This window comes from Toxorhynchites rutilus, chromosome 2 (assembly GCF_029784135.1).
Source record: "Toxorhynchites rutilus septentrionalis strain SRP chromosome 2, ASM2978413v1, whole genome shotgun sequence".
Classification (NCBI taxonomy): Eukaryota; Metazoa; Arthropoda; class Insecta; order Diptera; family Culicidae; genus Toxorhynchites; species Toxorhynchites rutilus.
The window spans coordinates 309,241,048-309,263,348 of NC_073745.1; the positions used below are offsets into that span (position 1 = coordinate 309,241,048).

The 22,301-nt window shown below is 39.5% G+C and overlaps 1 protein-coding gene across 12 annotated transcripts in view; it reads left to right on the forward strand.

Annotated features, from left to right (window-relative positions):
* LOC129771262 (arginine-glutamic acid dipeptide repeats protein) overlaps window positions 1-22,301 on the forward strand; it is a 131,135-nt gene that overhangs the window by 21,522 nt on the left and 87,312 nt on the right. The window lies entirely within an intron of this gene.

Genomic DNA, 22,301 nt, shown 5'->3' on the forward strand with positions numbered 1-22,301 from the left:
TTTAATGAAGAAAAAAAAATCTACTCTTACAACTGATATGTTTCATGGCAAAAGTTGGAACTATATATTTAATCCATTGCGTTTGGAGGTGACACTATCCTAGACCAGTTGGCGGGCGCCTAGGAATACCTACGCGGGCGACCGGTAGACCGTGGACTACCGTTTGGCCATTCCTGCTATCTATTTAATACCGATTAGGGTGGCCATATGCAGGAAAAAAAATCTAAAATCTTTTTCCTTCTCAAATTTGGCTTTGTACAATGCATATACCTCAAAATTTTATCCCGTTTTACCCTATTTTTAATCGCTATTTTAGTATGTATGAACAAAACTCAAAAACGATGGATAAGTTCGTTTTTCGAACAGAACGAATTTATATACGTTGTTAAATGACAGATGGCGCTACGTAAGCTTCAGATTCAACCCGCAAGCTTTGCCGGAATCATGGTAGGTAACTGCACAATGCACAATGATCCAGGAGGTGTGTTTGAGTGGAAATTAGCATCTAGAGCTCGACCATTTTTTCTGGACAAAAACTGTCTTTGACAAAGTTGTTGCATAGAAAAGAACGCTCATTTTTATGTTATCAAAAAGAGGGTGACCAAAATTGTCGACCCGTTTTTTCATGGTCACCCTAATGCAACTTAGAAAAAAAGCGCTAAATCTATTATATTAAAAGATAGAAAAAAGATTTGGCCTACAAAGTTGTTTAAAATAACTGGGGCTACAACATTGTCCAACTATGTTTATCTCTATTTATATAGATAAGAAAGCTAGATTTTTTATTTCATCGACAATTTTGGTCACTCTATTTTTGATAAAATAAAAGTGAGCTCTCTATCATATGTAACAACTTTTGTCGAAGACAGTTTTTGTCTATAGAATAAATATCTCCAACAAAGTTGTTTTTAGCGCTTTCTATCTAAGGTACATAAGGGTAACCATGAAAAAACGGGTTTTTTACTCTAACTTCTATATTTAAAATTTAAAATTCAATATCTTAATCCTGCTCAAAGTTATTGATGGGTTTTCACCCGTAAACTCATAATTTCAATTTTAATTTACTCAAACACAAAAAAAATACATAGTTTTAAAAATCACACATTTTTTTTTTTATTTAAATCGTTTATTTTTACAGGCTCAGTTACATAGGTTTAAAGGAGCCGAACTCCTTACTGTATTGTTACTAGTATATATACATTTTTCCTTAATTCTAATGTTAATAATATAGGAAACCGAATACTCGCGGTCAACTCGAGTTTAGAAGGATGACATATTTTCTTCAGGAAAAGGAGGGGATATGAGGATATGTTGACAATGATCACACTCACACTCTCAATCACACTCATCACACTCAATTCTTAAACCTATCTTATATCTAATATGTATTTACATTTCATCTTATTCTTAAGAAGGGATCCGATCTCTCACAAAGGAAAAACTAAGGGTATAAGGACAATCACACACGAAGATCGATAACTTTAAGGAATACATATATTTGGGACATGTAATCAAGGTCTAACCGAGCCAACACGTCTCTCACCGGCATCATGGGCTGCCTTCCTCGGGCCCGAAGGGTGACTACTAAATTCGATCTGGCGACAAGATACAGCTCGCACGACCAAACAACGTGCTCGATGTCGTGGTAACCTTGGCCACAAACACAAAGATTGTTGTCGGCAAGATTAATACGAAAGAGTAGCGCATCTAACGAACAGTGATTGGACATGAGTCGGGAGAAGGTGCGAATAAAGTCACGACTCAAGTCCAGACTTTTGAACCATGGTTTGAGGCTAACCTTAGGGATAATCGAGTGGAGCCACCGGCCCAATTCATCTTCGTTCCATTTGCGTTGCCAGTTAACTATGGTATTTTTGCGGACTAAAGAATAAAATTCATTGTAGGCGATTTGACGCTGATAAATATCGCCTTCAATTGCACCTACCTTTGCTAATGAGTCAGCCCTCTCATTACCCAGAATTGAGCAATGTGAAGGGACTCAGACAAAGGTAATGACATAACAGCGTCTGGATAAAGCACTCAAAATTTCTCGTATTCTCTCAAGGAAGTACGGCGAATGCTTTTCCGGCCTCACTGAACGGATAGCTTCGACAGAGCTAAGACTATCCGTTACAATGTAATAGTGTTCAACAGGTCGTGAGGCGACGCTGTCCAGCGCCCAGTGTATCGCTGCCAATTCAGCAATATACACTGAGCAAGGATTCTGAAGACTGTGTGAGGTGCTAAAAAATTCGTTGAACACTCCAAATCCTGTGGACTCATTCATAGAGGACCCATCAGTAAAGTACATATTATCACAATTGATATCCCCATACTTTGCATCGAAGATCGTTGGAACGATCCTCGATCGAAGATAATCTGATGTTCCATGGATATCCTGCTTCATGGACAGATCAAAATGCACAGAGGAATTGATGTAGTCAGGAAAACAAACACGGTTGGGAATATACGAAGAAGGATTAACCTGCATGGAGACGAATTCATGATATGAGCTCATGAATCCAGAATGAAAATTTAGCTCGATCAGCTGCTCAAAATTTCCGATCACCAATGGGTTCATAACCTTACACCGGATGAGGAACCGAAGAGATAATAAATTGAAGCGATCTTTTAGTGGGAGTAGGCCTGCCAAAACCTCGAGACTCATGGTATGCGTTGAGGGCATACATCCCAACGCGATAAGGAGACAAAGATACTGAATTCGCTCGAGTTTAATGAGGTGTGTTTTGGCAGCTGATTGAAAACAGAAACTGCCATACTCCATCACTGAGAGAATAGTTGTTCGATACAACATTATAAGATCTTCGGGATGGGCTCCCCACCAGGTGCCGGTAATTGTACGGAGAAAGTTTATTCTTTGTTGACATTTTTTACTCAGATACCTAATATGGGCCCCCTAAGTACATTTAGAGTCGAACCAGACCCCAAGATACTTGAATGACATAGCATGAGTGATCGGTTTACCCAAAAGTTGAAGCTTTGGTTTTGCTGGTTTATGCTTCCTAGAAAAAACCACCATCTCTGTTTTCTCCGTGGAGAATTCGATCCCTAGCCCAAGTTGAAGCCCAGGTTGAAAAATTGTTCAAAGTAAAAAAAATCACACATTGTATAGAGTGAAATTTGTGCTTTGAAATTCTGTCAACAAACATTTTTTTATGTTTACCTCAGAAAGAATGACAAACAAATGAAAAGAGCGTATTTTTTTGGAAGAAATGTCAATAACTTTGAGTGAAGTTGAGATATTGACAAGTTCTACGTCGCAAAATATTTATATTAGTATGTTCTAAAAGTCTTTCGAAGATAGCTTGTATGTAGAATTTGAAATATAAAAGTCAGAGCAAAAAACAGTTTTTTTCACGGTGACCCTAACGCAACATAGAAGAAAAGCGCTATATCGGTTATTTCAATAGATAGAAAAAACTTTGTTCTACAAAGACGTCTCAAATGACTGGAGCTACAACATTGTCGAACTATGTTTACCTCTATCTATAAAGTTAAGAAAGTTATATTTTTTATTTCATCGACAATTTTGGTCACCCTATTTTTGATAACATAAAAATTAGCGCTCTATCATATTATATGTAACAACTTTGTCGAAGACAGTTTTTTGTCTAGAGAATAACTGTTGAGCTCTAAATGTTAATTTCAAATGAAAAAAAATGGGTGGGTTATATCTATGATATAACCGCAAGGTTGACGTGGGACTACCGTTTGCTTAGTAATCATTTGTTTGTATTGGTTAAACTATTGATTGAATGAAACAATTTTCAAATTCAATTGAGTTCAACATATTTGCTGTGTAAGTAATGTAAGTAAAATTTGAACTAATGTCATGTAATGTAGGGCACCTTGGTTTTGATGGCTGTGTTAGGGAACACTTTTTGATGTGAATAAAAATTCCCCCAGCTTGCATGCATTTGCAAAGCCGATTTCCTCAGGCACTTTGGTTTTGATGACTGTGCTAGGGAACATGTTTCGATGGAAAAAAAAATTCCCCCAAATTGCATGTTGTGAGACTCGCATCGATCAATGCGCGGTTCATATTGTACAATATAAGAATCACTGGAGTGTTGGGCGCCCAGATGTTATACGAACCTATTACTTCGAATTGATTTGAATTCGAGAATACACTATAATGCAATGCCCGCAACTGGCATGTATCTAGAAAGCGGATTCCTCCAGGTACATTGATTGTGATGGCTGTGTTAGGGAACATACTTCGATGGGAACAAAAATTCCCTCAACTTGCATGTATTTGCAATGCCAATCTCCCCAGGCACCTTGGTTTTGGTGGCTGTGTTAGGTAACATATTTCATTGGAAACGAAAATGAGATTTATGTGCCAAGCAATACGCCTTGAATGTATTTTGAGTGACAAGCTCTAGAAATGTGTGACTATAGAGCAAGTCAGAAGGGTTTCTTTGACGAAAATTTCCCCAGCCGCTCTGAAGGGACAAGACGGATATTCCATTAACATTTAACTACGAGACCCCACAACAGGTACTTCATTCATTATGAACGTTATTTCCCTTTTTGCGTTAATAATTATGAACATGCGGTTAGAGGAGACGTGCACTCGATGGGTTATTATGTGTATCATATTAAGATTCGATATGATCAGCACAACCTCATTTTACGAATTCATGGTCGACAGGTACACGAAGTTAGAGAGCGAACAACTGCAATTCATACGACACAATCAACACCCATTTCCTCGTCATTTGCGACTGCGTTTTGGTGGTCGAGTTTACGCATTAGCGCTTCAAAGGAGTTTACAAAACAGTTCTCCACATTTTATTATTGAACAGCCTTTATGAAGGCTAACCTATTCTAATTTTCAGAGCAGTTGAATTGGAGCATCAACATCATTTCGTGTTGCCGCTGCGGTAATAAGCGTCTCTCACCTGCCGCTCTCGTTACATCGGCGTTACTTTTCTTCAGGTCCAAAAGACTTTTTCAGCAACAGTTTTTGAATTAACGTAGTGCTTTGCAGTATTATTTCCAAATGCAGAGGAAACAAGCAGAATCATTTTTTCTTAATTTCGAGCGAAGGAATTGAAACATATAAAGAAGAAACGCTTTTCTCTGGGCTTCTTCCATTATTTGTAACGTGTTTTTGGGAGTGGTTTTTAGACAGTGCTTTTTTTCTTCGAAGACCTCCGTGAAAGGAAATAAAGTGTGGTAAGAATATAAATTCATTATTTTCGTGAAAAAAAAAATTATTTGAAAAGCGACGCAATTCATTGGGCTTCACAATCGGTTCGCAAAATACTTCTCTTGTATTTATTCCTAACCAGTGTTTTCTAGGAGTGAAGATCTTCTCCCACGGGTTTTTTGAAAATTCTAACCGTTCTGCCGGGATACAACTAAAGGCATCTGTAATATGCTTGATAATAAAATATGTAATAAGGAATTAGCTGATGACCACGCTGTGCATTTCCAATCACAGACTTAATTGCGATGGCACAATATTTGCATAAGTTAAAACATCATCAAATGCGAGCTGCGGGTACTCTTGAACTTGCATACGAATTCAGCAACATTAACGCCAACGCAAAAGCCATCATTCAGCAATACCGTCGACAGCACCGAAGTAACAATCCAGCAATCACAACAACAAAGGTTCTTTTCAGAACCACAAAAATTTACATAACATTAACATAACATAACAAAAATTTACATTTACACATTTAAATTGACAGCCTTTGGTGTAGTCTTCCGTCTCTTCGGTTATGTTCCCGACATTACCCACAAATTGGTAACAGATTCTACACATAGTTCGGCATAGAAATGCTAAAGTAATTTATAATCCTAGCAATAATCGTTATTGAACTACGATTTCTGCTTGTAATTATTTTTCAAGAAATAAGCATAAAATGCTACGAGGATAAACAAAATGAGACTAGCGAAATTTTACCAATGTTCAAAAACCTGTTTGGAATAGACTGAGTAATTTAATCAGTGTTTCTATGCTGCTTGGTATTCCCGAGGAGGAATCGATCCTTCTTTTGCGTGCTAAGAATTCTGGTATGATAATCACTTTATTCGAAAGATAAAATGTCTAAGAGTTATATGTTTGTTACTTATAGATTGCATAGCCAACGGTAGTTGTACGTCCTCTTTGCGGTTATATCAAAGATATTATCCACTTCTATTTGTTTTCAAACTTCTAGACTAAAATACTTCCGTAAAGCTGAGAGTTAATTTGAACATTTTTAAATTGGCTCTTTTATCCCGTTATTTTTCCAATCGTTCGCGTCGCTTAGTGCAATCATTCAGTATGCAAGTGTGCAACTGTGCTTTATGAAAATGTTGCTGTTGTTGTTAGTGGTTGACGGCAACTGTAACATACCTTATTCAAAGATGTTTAGAACAACATGCAACAAATATCGTAACGTTAACCTACGTCAACTTTGCGTTCGTGTTTCTGATGCAATCCTTCAACTTTCCAGTTTTTCCTTTTGTTTTACTCTCTTTTCATCCCCACCCCTCTTTTGTCTCTTTCTCTCTCTTTTGTCTCTTTCTCTTTCTCTCTCTTTTGTCTCTTTCTCTTTCTTTCTTTTTTATCTCTTTCTCTCTTTCTCTCTCTCTCTTCCCTCTTTCTCGTTCTCTTTCTCTTTTATCTCTCTTTTATTTCTTAATTTTACATTTTTCCTCATTCTGTCCCTCATTCACTTGTTCTCTTTTTCTTTTTTTCCTCTTTCTTTTTTTTCTCTCTTTTTCTTTTTTTCCTCTCTATTTCTCTCTCTCATTCCTTCCCCACTCATTTCACTTGTTTTCTAACTCTCTCTCTCTCTCTCTCTCTCTCTCTCTCTCTTTCTAACTCATACTAACTAGTACACTGCTAACGGTAAATCAAGGTTCACATCAATAACCTTCGTGAAACAAGACATTTTCGTGTATCCCATTTCACAAATTTGATAATATAATACAACTTCACAAATTCATAACATCATCATTCATCATCGCCATCTTCCAACCCATGTCCTGATTTTTCTGGTGCCCAAACACACGGCTTATTTCCTCCAACGATTCTGAGGGGTGCGAATATCTAAACCGTTCCAGCTTTGCCGCTGCCAGAAAGAAAAGGGACGCCGATTACACCGTGTTCCAGCGTTCGTCGCTCCCTATCCTGCTGCGTGTCCGCTTGCTTGGCAGGCTTGCATGGCTTTGCATGGCGTTCAATCGCTCTCCCTCCCCGTAGCGTTGTGTTGTGCCTGTGTGTCTGTCCGCTCGTGCGCACATTTGTTTATGGGTGTTGCTACACAGTACATCAGTCGTCCGTGTGTTCATTGGTTCGCTTCGTTTTGATTGCTGTTAATATTATTAAGTAGATGTAAGCAGTTTAATAAACATTGGGATCACATAATTCCGTATCAGAGCAGCGCTGGTGGGAGCAGGCGTAAGGGTGGCGAGAGGGAAAGGAACTCAATGTGGTCTACTTCAACAACATCATCATCAGCAGCAGCAGGAACGACATTTGTGGAACATTGGAGTTTATGAAAGAGGACTATATTGGCAGCAGCAGCAGCAGCAGTAAGTGGTGTGTGGCTTGTCCTTCCCATTCTCTGCTCTTCCGCAGGTCTTTGTGGGCGAAAGCCATTTTCATTCTTCTAGAGACAGCTATGGAAGCTCTGCTGGTCTTCTCTATTGTTGTGGCTTTTGTGTGGAATCGACCGCTGTGCGATGAAAGTGGAGTATGTGTATACCACCGACTGACTGACTATCTTGCATGTTCTCCGGACAACGTCCATAGATGCCGCTATGACGGTTTCAGATAACGATCGACCGAGGCGAAATGTACGGTTCCAAATTCGTGACGCTTTTCACGGCTAAAACCCGCAGGCTAAGTATGGATATGATGTACGATATGCGGTACGAGCGCTTTGGGATTTTATAAATTTGTATGGTCATATGCCATTGGCTCTTCTCGCTTGTTTCCCTTCCTCCCACCCACCACGCCGTCAAATAACGGAGTGCAAACTCATTGGAATGTATATGCGGACAACGATCGGTTTCCAGAAACGAAAATTAAATTTAAGTAGCTCATTATGAATGGATAATTAATATTTTATTCTCGTAATCATAACGATTGCGTTCACGTCGTTGTTCACTCGAGGAGAAAACGGACCAACCCTGTTTCTGTCGAACCCCCATTCCCCCAAACCCATCCGTTGCTGCATACAACTTCGGTCGGGTTGCAAGGGGACCACCTCCTTGAACGATTCGGCAACTAATCAGGAAACAAAAGCGGCAACAATAGTCTCCGGACAGAGAGGCGTTTTATCGAACAGCAGCGGCTTAATGGCTTAATGTGTCCGTAAATTAGTTTCGTTTATAGCGGCAAGCACCCGATGCCCAAACAGAGGCCAGCAGATTGTAGTAGCGATAAGAACCTCGAAGCGGCAGGGAAAGTGAAATCATATCTAAATTTTCTGGTGGTCGCGCAAAGTTGTTCCGACTATTCGACGGCAATTTGCCAGTGCACCTTAAAGCACCGCCCGGGTGAAAAGCCCTCTGGCGGAAGTCAACAATAACATTATCGGCAATTGGTTTATGGTTTGTTTTTAATTGCACAGAGATTATGCAGTCGCTTTAGTAGTTCTTTTTTTTTTGCCCATTCGTCGTACATTAATGAATGTTTGATTGATAAAGGGTGGGATTGATTGTTGTTACCTGCCGGGGGTTGTAACACAATATCGCATTTATTGGGTGACAATTAAAACAGTGGTATTGCTGGGCTTATTATGCCAATTAGCGTGATTATCGCCTATGAGATGCATAAGGGCAACTGCTCTTCATTTGTTGATATGGCTAATTGCGTCCCATTTGAACAACACTTGACTCGAAACGATTAGCGATGGTTTCAGATTACTTTCCAGTAGTTGGAAATGCTAATTACAAACTCGGAATTATTCATGGTCAATTGATCCTTCGCCTTGAATTGTTTATAGAGCTACTAATCCGAAAACAAAAAAACAAAACAGTGTTTAGTTGTGATTGAAATATTTGTTTCTGTTCGGTTTCTGGACAGCATCCGAATGTGTTCCGAATTTCGAAATTTAAGACAAAGTGTTCTGCCTAAGGCAAAAAAAAAGCTTGCAGACGATGAATTGGAAGTATTATTCGACCACAACTTGTAGCAAAAGAGCGGAAATTGCGGAAATTGGGTGTCACATGAACTGAAGGAATTCGTAAGATTATCTGTTCTGGAGGGCAAACAATCATATGCCCAATCAAGGTGTCTCTGGTGTTGCTGAGAAAACCATACATTGGCATCAAAAAAAATAAATAAATAAAAAAACGTATTCATATATACCTTAACCCATCACCAAAATGTCCCAATACCCTATTTCAATTTCAACATACGAAAACAAATCACGAAAATCCGTTATTTCTCAACCTTCCAGAATAGGGTTCCTCTTAACACAAAAACGCTTGGCCTCATGTTTGAATACAGTGGAACCTCGATTATCCGTGAAAGCAAGTTCCCTAGTAATTTTATAGATCTTCCCGAAATTTGTCGGTTAGTGGAAGGGTATCGTTTTTTTGTTTTGGTCATGGCTTTCACATTATCTGATCACTGGTGTACACGACCTTACAGATGGGTAATTTAATGATTTCTGTATTGATGACGCATAGTTTTCGTGCTAAAATATATTTTTTTCATGTTTAGCCCTTTATTACGTTATCCGCGATTTTCGTTATACACGGTGACCTAGCCCGACTATTCCGTGGATAATCGTGGTTCTACTGTATAAGACTAGTTGAAAATTATTTAGAAAAAATGTAGTTGGTTGTATCTAGGACACGATCGCATTGTTGACATAGGACTCCAAAACTGTTTTATTAAATTTTTCACTTCAGGTACTATTTAGAGTGCATCGAAATTTTACGGCAATCTGGAAGTTTTTTGGCATTAGCTCGTTTTAAATGGACAATGTGTATCCTGTACATGTCTCCAAATACAGAACATCATTTTGGCAACATGGATATTCGGATATTATACAGGTTTTTTGCAGATGCGACGCGTGACCAACTGAGCTACCTGTTCAATTTCATTTGCAACATTGAAACAACAGTATTGCGATGACAGATTTTAACATTTTTATTTCTCAACATTTATCTATACAGTAAAACCAGTTTTTGTGCGGTTTTTCACGCAAACTTTTTTGGACGATTTTTTTGGTGCGACTTCTTTTGTGCGATATTTGAAAAAAATGAAGTCATCGGTCGTTTTATTTCTATCTTTGATATGTTATTTATCGTTCTGCATAGGGACTGTGTCACTTAATTCCCATTCTTATATTTTGTTTTGTTTGTTTGAAGGCGTCAGTAGGAGCTTATTGAAAGGAGCAAAGTGTTGATTTTATGATCTGCGCAAGTGAGTAGGCCGCTTATGAAAGTGAAAAAAGGAAATCGAATGTTGATCACGAATGGAATCATTAGGATTTGGGTTTTTTTTCTTAAGAAAACTTTTTTTACGCGGTGAAATTGTTTAGCTAACACGATTTTTTGTGCGGTCCCTATCACCCACACAAAAACAGGTTTGCCTGTATAAAAAAAGAATCCTACGGTCAACTATGAGCGCAAACTTATCAATGATTTCCGCATAAAATAAAGGCATCTGCCTTATGCCATAAAGGTAATCTTTTTCCACAGTCATCATAATTCCGAATAACCGTTTCTGGTCAGATCTCGATCGCAAATAATGCTTAATCCGTCGAATAACAAAAAAAAATCTTTCAACGGATGCCGTTGTATTAGGAAATGTTAATATCATTCCAGCCGTTTCGGAGAAGGTTTGATGCAGGTTTTGTCCAACGATAATCGGAATAATGACTATAATTTCAGCTTATTACAAAGCTTCGCTTCATCGAATTTTGAGTGGTATGAAATAAGTATTTTCATATTCCCAGTAGGTAATGCGACGTGGTGCGACTTTCGGCATTTTTTTCGTGTTTCAACAAAGCGACGAATTTGTATTCATCTAATTCGTTAAACCGTTTCGTCATTTCGTCAATAATTTTGTCTATAATCGATTCATATAAACGACGACAATTGATGATAGTTTCGCCAGATACATCAATTGCATATTTGAGCGTACTGTCGAAATGATGATCTGCTTTGAGCTCCTCTATAGAAGCAAGGCAAGCCTTGACGTTACGCACAAATTCTCCTACGTTCAATTCCTTTGTTTTTGCAAATTTTGATAAAGAACATCCGTATGTGCAAAAATATTCGCAAAAAGTTTTAGCAAAAATACAGTGTTGAATTCAAGCATGAATGCGTGAGGACCTCTAGGTGTAGTAAAAGTTTCAGCATCAAAGACACTGTCGCCAAGGTAAATCTCACTCAAACATTCATTGATAGGTGCATAATTCAAATAATTTATTTTTGAAAACATTTTGGTATTTTGGTCTCCATAAATTGCTTCAATGTCTCGCTGCGTTTTGACGACTGCGAGAAAAATGCCGCAAAAGATGAGATCGTATTGAAAAACCTTGACGTTTTCTTTTGTTTGTGCACGAGTGAAGCAAAACCAAGTCCGATACGTGTGCGCGACAGTGAATATATCCAGTGAATAACCGTTGTTTCACCAATGTTTGCACACCAGATTTATCTCCGGACATTACAGTAGCGCCATCACAGCTCTGGGCCACAATTTTGTTAGCATTAAGACCAAAGTACGCAGCTATTTCATCCAAATGTCCGGCCAATGCAGCGGTTTCGAACAGAGGCGAAACGTGATCATGTGTGCTACCTGTTCAATCAATATTGATGTATTTTCTATCGTTTCCATCGACTTCGTTCAGCAGAAACCTTTAAACCTCAAATGTCATTAGTAGTAGTGATCGCTTCATACATATTTGACTACTTTCGCCCTAGCGCACTTGAAGATGCAGATCCAAACAGAAGATTAAATAGGGATATCTCTAAATAATGTGGAAATTACAAATACATTACCTTCGATAGTTTCTCAAGCTAAGGAAAGAATTTGATACGGGCTGCTCGAAACAAAACAAAGATGGATTAAAGCTTGCAACGCACTTAAAAGCAGTAGCTGTGGAAATTATGAAACAGAAGAATCTATGTCTCACATAACTGTGGACCGATAGTGGACTTTTCAAAAAATCTTTTTCCAGTTTTGTTACTGTCCGTGCCACTGCCGACGCTCTCCAAACGAAAAGTTCATGATCTGTTAGAAGTTTCTAAAAATAAGTTCATTGCAAGTACAACTCAGAAAAAAATCTTGTACTTGCGAGAGCCTATTTCAGACAACAAAGCGAAGCAAATGTCATTAGTTTTCTCGTATCAGAAAGTATGAACTCAGTAGTCCCTAGTAATTAGTCCCTATTGCGGAAAACCTCTGCCCTTTCCAAACCATAGAAATAAAATTGAGCGCAATTCATTACATCTACAAACATTGGCGCAGCGAAACGAAAAAAAGCGCCATTTGCTGCCATGAACACGTTCAGGAAACAAATAACTTTTCCACTTGATAACTACTAAATTGGGAAATATTTCACCCCAGGAATGGTAGGTTTCACAGCTTGCGCAACACACAGAAGAAGAGAAAAAACCGCTCGAGTTTGACATTGTCCACTCAACTCACGGAATGCTCATCAGTCACCGCAAAACTTTATTACGTAGAGAAGCAATAGAAGCGCAGCAAGCATCAGTGAAAAAAAATAGAAAGAGCTCGAAAGAGCAGATCAGAAATCACCTTCCAACCAAGCTCGACGAACCTGGTCATGGCATACCGGAACGGACACCATTGCATCATCATCATCAACATCGTCGTCGTGCATTGGAAGGTGATGAATAAGGTGAAAAGCATCACGTCGTCAACATCAGCGCAACAATATGATCGACTTGCATAGAAACAAACACGCGAAGGGTGACACCTACAAACCTAGATAATTGGTTGAAACCAGCGAAAAAGTGGACTGTGTTTTGATACACATATTTTGACAACCGGAACAGATTAGTCCTCGCGACAAAAAATCGATTCCCATAGGGTCCTGTCGCGGATTCCACCCACTTTGCACAATCTCCTTAAAATAAAAAGTCCGCAATCAAAATGATATCGACAAAGAAGAATCTACAAGTATCATTCATTTCAACCCAAACGAATGCAAATTAATTCAAACGAAATTCAAGTATCGGATTTCAGCGTTTCTCGAATTTTCCCCTCGTGAATACTTTTTTTCACGCCCATTCCATTCCTCCTTTCGGAGCACAGAAAAAAACCGCCGGGAAATTTCCAACACAAGCCATTTTGTCTTGTGCTGCTGCTTTATGTTGTTCCGCCCCATCAAGCCTTGTCCTTCGCATTCCGCCGTCCCGCCACGTCGGGGGTACTTCCCAGAAGCTGGAAACACTTTATTGAAGCAATTATTCACTCACTTCACCTTACGCCTTTCTTTCCGCTTCTGCTTGCTTGATGCAGCAGCAGCAGCATCGGCTTTGACTCTTTTCCCACTATGCAGCTGTTCCCATTCGTACCCATCTCATTTCACAAAGCTTGAACAAATAAAGCACCGAGCAAAAAAAAAGCTTAACACGAAGTACATTGTGTTCCGGGATGAGCAAAGGACCAAAACTGTCGTCATATTCCCTCTCGTGTAGCTTCATTTTTGCACTCAATTTCACCTTGAGCGCAGCGCACACACAAACTGTGTTCTGTCAGGACAAATTATGTTGGCTTTCGACGTGTTATGATTCGGGTGGATGCCTTTCTATGAATGGTCCCCACGGCCATCGTGATTACAAATTTGTTTCACTTTGCGAAGCGAAACGAGAGCGGCCTTTCGTGTTTGAAACTATTTTTTTCCACCACGCACAAAAAAACAACGGTCATTCGCAAGAACATGTGTCAAATGGCGGAAGTCTTTTGCACGTTCATGTTTCATCGCTACACTGAGAAAAATAATCTTGACAAATTCCGTTGTACCGTTTGAGCAATTTGAATTTTGCACATTTTTCGTGAAACACACATCGGAAATTCGATATGTCAAAAGCTAAAAATACTGAATCTTCTCACACAAATTCTATACACGAACGAATCCATACCATCAGTTTTCAACCGATGAATACAGCTCTCACTGCTGTAAAATTTCCTCTTCCTATTCGGGTTGCAATATGTTATACTTTGAAGCCACTTTTAATCCAAAAACAATGCACGAATTCGTTAAAATTGGATGATCTATCGAAAAGTTCCCTGTCCCTGCCTCGGCAAACAAAAACCAGTTTTCTTTTTATTATTCCGGATATCATCGAATCGTTCGTTGCATTGACTAGTATTGTATGGAAACTAGTATGAAAGGCTCGGTGACCTTGAAAAGTGCCAACGAATACATTTTTGTTCTCGTGAGAACAAGCGGCCCTTATGTCGAAATTTGCGTCCTTATTCTGCCAATGCATTCTCCTAGACGAACTGAATGCATCCACAAGCAATTCTGCATCAGAGTCATCGCTGTGTGCTGAATTGATCACACGCAACGGATGGGTGACGGTTGTCCTATGGATGCCAGCAAAATAAAAACTCGTTGGCTGCTGCTACTGTTACCCGCTACTGACGATATTAGTGATGATGAAATCGGTGGTGCTGCAGTATACGGGAACTACTTCGCGACTAGAAAATTAATGATCGACTTGGAACGGAGCGAGTGAAGTCCATTCGTGATTTGACTGTTCGTAGAATCACAAAGGGGTGTGGCTTACGATGAAATGTTTCGCTCCTTCCAGTTGTTCAAATTGTATTCCACTGTTACTCTTGTTTGTCTATTTTTTAAACAAAATTCTTCATGATAAATGCGTAAAAGTATTTCCAATCAAATGATGCAAACGTCTTCGCGATGTATTAAGAAAAAGGTCGAGTTATTAGCGTTCGGAATATTTCATTATTTCCTACATGTTCAGAGTTTAGATTTTCAATTTGCATGCATTTGTATTTCCGGAATCAGAATGTATTTCTCTGACACGGGTAACCAAATAGAGAAGCCTGACGAAATCGTCGCTGCCGATACATGCAGGTAGAAAACACTTTTGTACCCATATACATTTGTGCTCACCAGAATGTGTTTCGCTAACACGAACTACTGAATCGAAAAGTGACGAAATCGTCATTAACGGTACATCATCACGATTTTCTCAGCCATCAAGCTATCAACCAGACCTCAGCGGCATCGACGAGGGCGTCCAATTTTTTTTTTCAAGGTTTAGTATAAGTTTTCTGAATTAGCCTTTTCGAGGCTAGAGACGAGTGAGACAACTCAGAAATCCGAAAACGAAAATTTGTTGGGTATTGCACCAGGTTACGTAGGATAACTAAATTATTTAATTCAATTCGCTTGTTGATCACTTCGGATGTTACTTTGTATTGCAACGAAATTTTATAAATACACCTTTAGTAGAATTTTTTGGTAAACTGAAAAGGACCAGTGGTTTGCGTGGAATGGTTTGTGGAAGCAGATGCATATGATTAATTGATGATTCATTCTTGCCATCCTTCAATTTTCCTTTATATCTAGAAAAACCTTTGTGTGTGTGATCAGATAAGATTGTGTTTCTGCTCGTTAGCTGGATCGAGGCAAAGCTTAAATTTTCAATGTTTGCTCTCTTCACATTGTTCGTAGAACGAGCGCTGCATTTTTACACTTCAGCGAGTGAGTTCCGCGATATTCTACGTCGCTAATACATTAGTTGCTTGTTCTTAACAGCAAGTATATGTAACCACAGAAACACAGACAAATATATGGGAATGTGGGAATGCCCCCAATTTTTGTTAATTTGACCCGTTTACAGATAAACAATTGTAATGTGTAATATATCAAACAAATCTTAGTCAAGCCAATTGGATTCATATGATATCTGGTTCGATTGGTATCCAATTCATCAAAATTCGTTCGCAGCGAAATTGTTATTATCATGACTATTATTTCATTTCAACGCGGGATGTTGGGTAGCTGACCCAGAATCTCTCAGGTAATAGAGGAACATATTTGATGAAAAAAATCTTTCTATGCATATGATCACAGAATGCACTATGCACTATGAAAGAATTATTGAACTTTTCGCTACAACCCTGTTATGATTGACGCAAGAACAAGATACACTTGAGTTGCTTTTTACGCGGGCATACATGGCCGCGTAAACAAAAATCGCGTAAATTCCAAAATCAGCGTAAAAAAAACGCGTAAATTCCAAAATTCGCATAAATTCCCAAATCCGCATAAAAATAAACCGTGTAATTTTCAAATTCCGTGTTAAAATCTAACAAATAATGAATTATTATTTTAAAATGCAACCCATATTCTAACAAACGATTACCTGAATCCTCTTGCATGCTACAATCATGCTTTCTGTACCTTATTTTATTTCTCAGATACTTATCAGTTATACAATACGAACTCATTTCGTGAAAGGTCACATCAATTAGCATAGTGAATTTTTACGCGATTGATGCGTGCCGTGTAAAAAAAAACCGCGTAAATGCCGAAATCCGCGTAAAAACGACCTCAGTGCAGAAGCCATTTATTTCCTAACGTATGGCAGAAGGATACATCGCGAACACATTCGTATTCGAGTAACTGTTGGTTGGAGCGAGACTAGAATTGAATTTTTTTGTTATGTTTGCCTTCAAAATTTCAAGTTTTTTCGCATCTATATTTGAAGAAGCCATTTGGAAAATTCACAATGCAAGATTCAGGGAATGGATCCACGATCGCTTGCTTAGCAATTGAACGAGCAATCATTTGACGACGAAGATCCCCCTTCGCCTAGCCTCAAGAAAAGCCGTTGGCCGCTTGTCGTCTCGAGCGTGAATGTGTATTCGTGGGCGTGACTTAAGTAACAATAAAGGGTGTGTCACATCAAATTGCATCACGGAAAAAACGCTGTAGAAATTCGCCCAGTAGACCGATCCTTTTGAAAATTTTAGACAGTAAAATAAGAACTATTAAACAACTTTTGGCATTTTCTTTTTATTCATACTTCGAGCCCAAGCCCGTATGCTCGCACCTTCCTCTTTACCCCGTCCATAAGGTTCTGTACAACGTCAGGTTGTATTTTTTTTTGAACAGAAATCCATTTTCTCTTGAAGTCCGCCTCCGATTTGACAACTTTTGGGTTCTTCCGGAAGGTCTGCTTCATAATCGCCCAATATTTCTCTATTGGGCGAAGCTCCGGCGCGTTGGGCGGGTTCATTTCCTTTGGCACGAAGGTGACCCCGTTGGCTTCGTACCACTCCAACACGTCCTTTGAATAGTGGCACGAAGCGAGATCCGGCCAGAAGATGGTCGGGCCCTCGTGCTGCTTCAATAGTGGTAGTAAGCGCTTGTGTAGGCACTCCTTAAGGTAAACCTGCCCGTTTACCGTGCCGGTCATCACGAAGGGGGCGCTCCGCTTTCCGCAAGAGCAGATCGCTTGCCACACCATATACTTTTTGGCAAACTTGGATAGTTTCTGCTTGCGAATCTCCTCCGGAACGCTGAATTTGTCCTCTGCGGAGAAGAACAACAGGCCCGGCAGCTGACGAAAGTTCGCTTTGACGTAGGTTTCGTCGTCCATTACCAGGCAATGCGGCTTCGTCAGCATTTCGGTGTACAGCTTCCGGCCATGTTTTGCCTTTCGTCGCGGTTAGGAGCCTTCTGAACCTTGTATGTACGCAGGGCCTCCCGCTGCTTGGTCCGCTGGACGAATGAACTTGACAAATTCAGCTTATTGGCGTCATCCCGGACCGAACTTCTCGGATCGCGTCTAAACTACTTAACTACGCGCTTGTGATCTTTTTCACTGACGGAGCATCCATTTTTGCCGTTCTTCACCTTCCGGTCGATGGTTAGGTTCTCGAAGTATCGTTTTAGTACTCTGCTGACCGTGGATTGGACGATTCCCAGCATCTTACCGATGTCCCGATGTGACAACTCCGGATTCTCGAAATGAGTGCGCAGGATTAATTCACGACGCTCTTTTTCGTTCGACGACATTTTTCCAAATTTACGAAAAATTGACAGTGAAGCATGGCCAACGTGATCTATACACTCTTATCTGATTATAAGCGAAAGCTGAAGATATAATTCCTAAAAATTAAATTTCTACAGCGTTTTTTCCGTGATGCAATTTGATGTGACACACCCTTTATTCTCTTTCTTTGTCGTGTTCATAGAGCAAGCACTGGGATTGTACTACGAGCGAGGAATTTACGCGCGATGATTCACAATGATATATGAAAACTAGAAGTGGGTTGTTTCTGTGGTATAACCGCAAGGTGGACGTAGGACTAACGTTGGCTTAGCAATCAATAAGTAATAAGTATATAATCCCTAGACATTTCATCATTCGAATAAAATGATGATCATGCCACTTCGTTTAGTCGGTAAAGAATTATTAACGCTCAAAGGAGGAATCGATTCCTCCTCTGAAATACCCAGCGCAAATAATACAATACAGCGAGCGAGCGAGATCATCTTTCTGTTCACAACTAAATGGATTTCCAGTCACGTCAAGTCAAAAAATTCAGCTTTATTTACATTAATTTTCAGTTTATGTGAACAAATTTTTCTCCCAAGATATATTTCCCATTTTTTCTCCCAAGATAATTTTTCTCCCAAGATATTTATAATGAATTTTCATCTTTGCTTCTCTTGCTTTGATTATCGTTGTGTGTGATTCCTAAGCCTATGTAAATTTGAACCCTGTCAGTAGGGATTTGATGATAAATGGATTTCCGAGTGGGCGCCCGCTTATATATGGATTCAGGTGATTTCAAAAACCTATTTTCAAAGCAATTTTTTAGTTTTTGAAACCATTTTTCGAGTCTTATGAATAGCAATTATATATCTCTTGGATATTTTATCTTTTGGTTGAAATGATTATCAAACAATTTCGTTGATCCGAAGCAGAATTATTAACGCTTGATAGATACCTCCTTGGAATTACTCAGCAAAAATAATTCCTTTTCCAACAATTGGAAACGACGATTGCGGCATTCGCATACAACTTATTTTATAACATTGCTTCAATCAATACGATTTCTTTGATATGGTGAAATATTCACTACACCATATCGTATATTTTCTATTCTTCACTGTCAAATCCATAGTGAATTACACCCATCGGTATCAAGCTATCATCGATATCTTGATTTTCGCGAAATACAGTTCAGCTGCAGACACGAAATGGAATTGGGAGGGAACAGTATAATGCATAGGCGTTTGAGCGTGACCTTCCGCATCTCACATTGCAATATAATTGAATGAATTTCCTAGTAAGTGCTAGCTTATATACCGAATTGTGTGATTTCAATAGCCTGTTTTCAAAGCAATTTTAAGGCGGGCCCATATCAATGTTTCTGCAGGAAAAAAGAAATTATTTTGACAATTAATTACTTATCAATGGATGGATGGATTTTGATTCCAAATACATAAATTTAACATAATTTAACGAATAGAATAGATAGATTTTTCCGATTTTACTCGCCGCCCACATGCTTTTCAATGTAACAACTAGCAAGCGGCAAGCATTCTCCCCTGCAATTCGAAAGTTAGCTTACATGGTATGGTTTCTTTCTTCGATGTCACTTTGCATCGAGAGAAAGAGGAGTATAAATTGGCTGCTCAGAAAATAAAAATAAAAAATCAGTCGCACTAGACAGCGATCAGCTAACACGATGTGTTAAAGCTGAGAGTGAGAGTTAATTTAGGAATGTTGCTGCTGTGCCCATTGCTCGCGTCGCTCAATGAAATATGAAATATGCGTTTATTAAACGCATAAGAAACTGTGCTATGGGATACGTTTACTGCTTCTCTCCTGATTTGAGAGCCGATTTCGCACATGCCATGTTATATCGAGAGTAACAGTAGTATAAATTGTCTATTTTGTGGTTTTGTGATAGTCATCCAACCGGCAACCAATTGAAGTTTTGTCCAGAAATTCGTTGGCAGCAATAGACTTGTGAGATGGGCGAGGAGGTTTCGTGGTTTAAAATTCTTGAACATTCGCAGATAACATTCTTCATTACGAAAAATTGACCCCGGTATGCCATGAAACTATCACGTCTCGGATCATCTGCAAAACTCGTGTCTTAGATGAGATCATACCTGACGGAAAGAAAACTGCGCGTTAAAATTCATGACTGCGTTTCCTCGTGCTTTTGCAACTCTTCTGGAGTCTCTCAAGGAAGCAACTTAGGCCCTTTGTTGTTCATATTATTTTTTAATGACATTGCTGCGAAATTAGAGTTGAACTGCAAATTAATTTATGCTGATGATTTGAAAATATTCTGCATGATCCGTTCAGCTGAAGACTGCCAACGCTTGCAACATTTGCTGAATGTGTTTGTTGACTGGTGGTGCCATCTAAACAAACTGATTATCAGCGTACCGAAGTGCTCCGTCATGACGTTCCATCGTTCCAAAAGTCCGTTACAGTTTGATTACTGCATCGACGGTGCTTGAAAGAGTTGAAAAAGTTACTGACCTTGGAGTAGTGCTGGATCAGAAATTGAACTTCAACGCTCAGTACACCTCAATCATTGCTAAGGCAAACCAAAAAAAACAGCTCGGATTTATTTCGAAGATTGCGAAGGATTTCACTGACCCATACTGCTTGAAGTCCTTTTATTGCGCTTTAGTACGACCAATTCTCGAAACTGCAGCCGTTGTTTGGACTCCAAATGTGATTTTCTGGAATTTGAGGATTGAGCGTGTACAGCGAAGATTCATCCGGTTGGCCTTGCGTCATCTACCTTGGCGCGATCCATTGAATCTTCCTGCTTACCCGGATCGATGCAGACTTTTAAGCCTGGACACCTTTGAGAGAAGACGCAGAATACAATAGGCAATTTTCGTATCAAAGCTGTTCAATGGGGAAGTTGATTCTCCTCGGCTACTTTCATTACTGGACCTTCGTGCTGCTCAACGACCTCTCCGACAGCGATCTTTGCTACAGAACAGATTTCATCGTACTTTATTCGGATACAACGAACCGCTGTCGTCGATGATTCGAACTTTCACATTGGTGGAGGATCTATTTGATTTCGGCGAGACATCCAGCCGCTTTAAAAAAAGATTAACTAGTTCGTCGATTGTATAAATAATTGTAGTATATTTTTATATATTTATTCATTAAGACCACAGATGTCAGATGAATCAGATTTAAATAAATAAATAAATAAAAATAACCCTTCAGTATTGAATCAGTGATCCTTAATCATATGGAAAATTGAATAAAAATTCATGCACCAAAAGAAGAAGAAAAAACGGGTGATGCGGTAGTACAAAATCCACTCTCTTATACCCACTCGTAATAAATACGCATTTCACAGAGTGCGGAATCCTTCAAACCATGTTTACTCGCAATCAACGTTCAATGGAATTGCATTCATGCCTCGGATATAATCTCGCTCGTACACATCTCGTCTATTGTGTGCCACCCACTTGTTAAAACAATCCCTTTCTCCTCCCCGTCGTCACCTTGCTGGTGGAGGTGGATAAAGTTGTCGGAAAACAATCCACCCAGCAGCAGCGCAAACATTTCTCCCATCAGATCTGTGGAAGTAAATCCAATTGGACGTGCGGAGAAACGTTTAAGGAATCACACACTAATCTCTTTCTCCCTTCAGACTCCGGTGGGCTAAACCAGGGCATCCAGAGCAACCAAAGCCAAATCAAAACATAAAAATTAATCCTAATGCTTCAACACCGTAGCCGAAACACGTACACACGCTTTATATTGCTTTTGCTTGGGAGTCTCATACATACATACAAACACATGTACATACCAACCCAATCTTGTGGCTCCTTCCTAAAGCAGGAAAGCTGAAAAGACTTCGTGAGGCGAAAACACATAACCCCGCAAAACGACGATGCCACTTGTGTCGTTTCCCCGAGCAGTTCCGTGGAATCGGCGGAGGCAATAAAAAGAAAAAAAAGGAAGAGATCGACCCGATTCAGGAGGGGTATACACAACGAAAAAGTATGAACATCCAGAATCGCACTCATCGTTGTCAACATCTTCTTCCATCGGTCGGTTGGTCGGTCGTTTTCCTCGGGCAGCGGCATTGTCAAGCGGGCGCGGGCGGCGGGGAATAACGAAACGAGAGATTTCATCTCGGATGGGTGAGATTTTCGCTCGACGTGCTCTCAGGGTGAGCGTGAAAATTGTTGACATTAATCATCGCGACACAATGAATCTGTGTATTAATGTAAATGATTACATGATTCATGTCACGAAGCTTATTAACAGCTCAGCACCAGAAAGAGGACAACAATGTG